We start from the raw sequence: 3,024 nt of genomic DNA, 5'->3' as shown, positions 1-3,024 counted from the left end.
GATCTATGCTTCAGAGTCATTATTTCCACGCAGTGGTTATCACCAGCCTGCTGCCACAGGTAATTGCAGTCCCCTTTTCTCAGCCTGTGGGAGTGTATCTAAGGTGAGATCAGGTACCTGCTTTCATATGCTCTAACAGGGAGAGCAAGGTTATGTGGAGAGAATGGGTAAGTCACTGGCTGAGGTCAGGAGGCTGGAAGCAGTAACAGCTTGTGGGCTAGGGATGTGCAGCAGCAAATGGAGAGAGGCAGGTGGGGGCATGTGATTATAGTCCCAGTGTTGAAACTGGGGTCAAGAACAAGAGATCGTATATTGAAGGGTGGTGACAGAGTGAATGGAGGCAAGACTTCTCCTGYGCATATATGCTGCCCCATGCAGAGCTGGAAACTTCTGCATCCCTTACTTGCCACGAAGTATGAGCAAACCTCTGATGGTAAAACTACAGTGGGAAGCTCTGATATGCTGTATTATCTGTAAAATAGTATAAGATCATATAAAAATCCTGTATTTCAGGTTCTGCTGGTCTATCAACTACTTTACCTCTTTTGTATGTTGGGCAAAACAGACGTAAAAACCGAACAAGCACAAAACAGACAACTGTCTCCTGCTGCACTACTGCAATTTTGCACTAATATAAACTGAGGACCAGGGAAGGGAGAGAACACATTCAAGAGACCAGGTACTTTGGTATGCCTTGAATATATTTACTAGTGAACAATTATATAGAGGCATCAATAATTTACATATTTTCATTTCTTTTTTCCATCTCTTGCCCCATGCACATGCCAGTTGATTAAACAATTCCTGGATATTGAGAACACCAAGGAGGTGATGCAGATAAAGACTAAGACCTCTAAATTCAGGTGCCTACATGCAGATGTCTACCTGTGAACTAGGGGCAGGATTCATTTGGCTGGCAAAGGGGTCTAGCACTTACTAAGGTGCCCTAGAGTATCTGAGACATTGTTAACCCAGGATTTGAGGAGACTCACACCCTCCTGAGGCAGCAGATGGAGACCAAGCAGGACCCTGACCCCACAGACCCTGAGGTGACACTGAAGGCTCAATTCGCTCATGTAAGCATTTATGCTTACTGCCATTGAGGGTGCTGTAGGTTGTCAGCACAGCCTCCAGTTGCCAGTATAGGCAGGTTTCCTGTAGGTTATGTGGTAGTAAGGGATGCGCTGCCAAGAGAGCTCTGCTGCGAGGACTTTCTGCTCGGGGCCACAAATGGGGCTCTTGCTGCCAGCACGGGCCTCAAAAACGTTTCCACAAGTAGGGTTAGGGTTAGAGTTGAGAGAAAGAGAGAGCATAGAGTCGACGTAGGAGTGGGTGTGGAAAGGGGCTGCCAAAGGAAGGGATGCGGTGCCAAGAGAGCTCTGCTGCGAGGGCTTCCTGCTCGGGGCCACAAATGGGGCTCTTGGTGCCAGCATGGGCCTCAAAAACGTTTCCACAATTAGGGTTAGGGTTAGGGTTAGGGTTGAGAGAAAGAGAGAGCGTAGAGGCACCATGGGAGCGGGTGGGAAAAGGGCTGCCAAAGAAAGGGATGTGGTGCCAAAAAAGCTGTGCTAGAAGGGTTTTTGGCTCGGGGCCACAAATGGGGCTATGGTGACAGCACGGGCCTCAAAAATGTTTCCACAATCAGGGTTAGGGTTAGGGTTAGCGTGGAGAGAAAGAGAGAGTGTAGAGTCACCATGGGAGCAGGTGTGGAAAGGGGCTGCCAAAGTAAGGGATGCGGTGCCAAGAGAGCTCTGCTGCGAGGACTTTCTGCTCGGGGCCACAAATGGGGCTCTTGGGTGGTATAATTTTTAGCCCCATATACGTAGCTTGGATACCTTACAGCATCTTAAATAGCACTAGGCACCTATGTTTATACAACTAAATTGGGTCTTGTTGATTTGTGAGATTTTTTTATAAATATAGGGTTTGGGTTCTTTTTCCAGAAAAGCACAAACTAGCAGAAGAGTTTGGTAAGCAGTCAGTGGGAAGCTATTGTCCTTGGTAGATGATGACTCCAGAGGCCCCAGTACTGCTCTTGGTTCTGCCAGGGGGCTTTCGGCAAGATGCTCGGTTTCTGTCCACTTGTGCCCCAGTCCGTAAGAAGGAAATGGTGAAAAAGACCTTCTTGGAAAACAGACCTGTTGATATGCACCAAGCTAACCCCACTGTGTAGTATATGCCTAAGATGGAAAAGAAGAAGCAAGTGCCTGTTTTTCACAAAAAAAAAGTAGTGGAGTCATTTTGCCTATAAGTTTCCAGAGCAAAAAAAAAAACGGGCCCTGAAGCGTTCATTACCAGCAGGGTCACAGCTGGAGAAAGAAAATGAGATCAAAGGTAAAACAGAAACAGCAAACATGAAACTACCCACTTTCTAGTGAATTGGGCAACAGAGCAGAAACGCAGTTCCTATAGACCTTAACACAAAAGCAACAATTGCAGAGGAGCTTTAGGGTCCCATTCCCTGAGCGACTGTATTTCCTAGAAATTGTGGCTTTCCCCTGAAAGGGCCTGTTTTAAAAACCCAGAGCCAGACTCCAACCGCCATCACCCCCCTCCTACACACCCCGCCCCGCCGGTAGCCGCAGGGCTGCGCATGCGCCGCGCATGCGCCGCGCACGCGCGGAGCCCCGCCCCGCCGCCAGGTGTCGCCCGCTGGCGCCGCGGCCCCGGCGCTACCATAGAGATCGGCCCCGCCCCTTTGTCAGCCGGGACGCTCCCGGCGTACGCGGAAGCGGAAGCGGAAGCGGGCCTGGCGGCGCGCGGCGGGGGGCGCAGGAGGGATGGGTGCCGGCGTGCGGCCGTTTGCCGTGGGTCCGCCGCGCCGCGCTGCGCAGCGCCGGCTGCGGTGAGGCGTCGAGGAGGCGTCGAGGCGGGCGCGGTGAGTCTCTCCGTGGGGGTCGGAGGGCGGCGGGGTCGCCCCGCTGGGCTACGGGGCGGGGGGGCGCCTCGCTTTCCCCTGGGAAGCCGGCGGGGGAGGGGGGCAGTGGCGGCCTGGCCTGCCCCAGGCGGCTGCGGCCTCCCGCG

General features: G+C 52.5%; 1 protein-coding gene across 2 annotated transcripts in view; it reads left to right on the top strand.

Moving 5' to 3' along the window:
* The first annotated feature begins 2,759 nt into the window (after positions 1-2,759).
* Positions 2,760-3,024, top strand: part of AKAP17A (A-kinase anchoring protein 17A) — a 9,491-nt gene continuing 9,226 nt past the window's right edge. For both annotated transcript variants that reach the window (XM_026054969.1, XM_026054968.1), the window contains exon 1: positions 2,760-2,878. The gene's annotated coding sequence lies outside the window, so the exon portion shown is untranslated. The remainder of the gene's footprint in view (positions 2,879-3,024) is intronic.

This window comes from Apteryx rowi, unplaced genomic scaffold (assembly GCF_003343035.1).
Source record: "Apteryx rowi isolate R43461 unplaced genomic scaffold, aptRow1 scaffold_979, whole genome shotgun sequence".
Classification (NCBI taxonomy): domain Eukaryota; kingdom Metazoa; phylum Chordata; class Aves; order Apterygiformes; family Apterygidae; genus Apteryx; species Apteryx rowi.
Note: the sequence above shows the minus strand (reverse complement) of the source record. Positions and strands in the feature narration are given on the sequence as shown.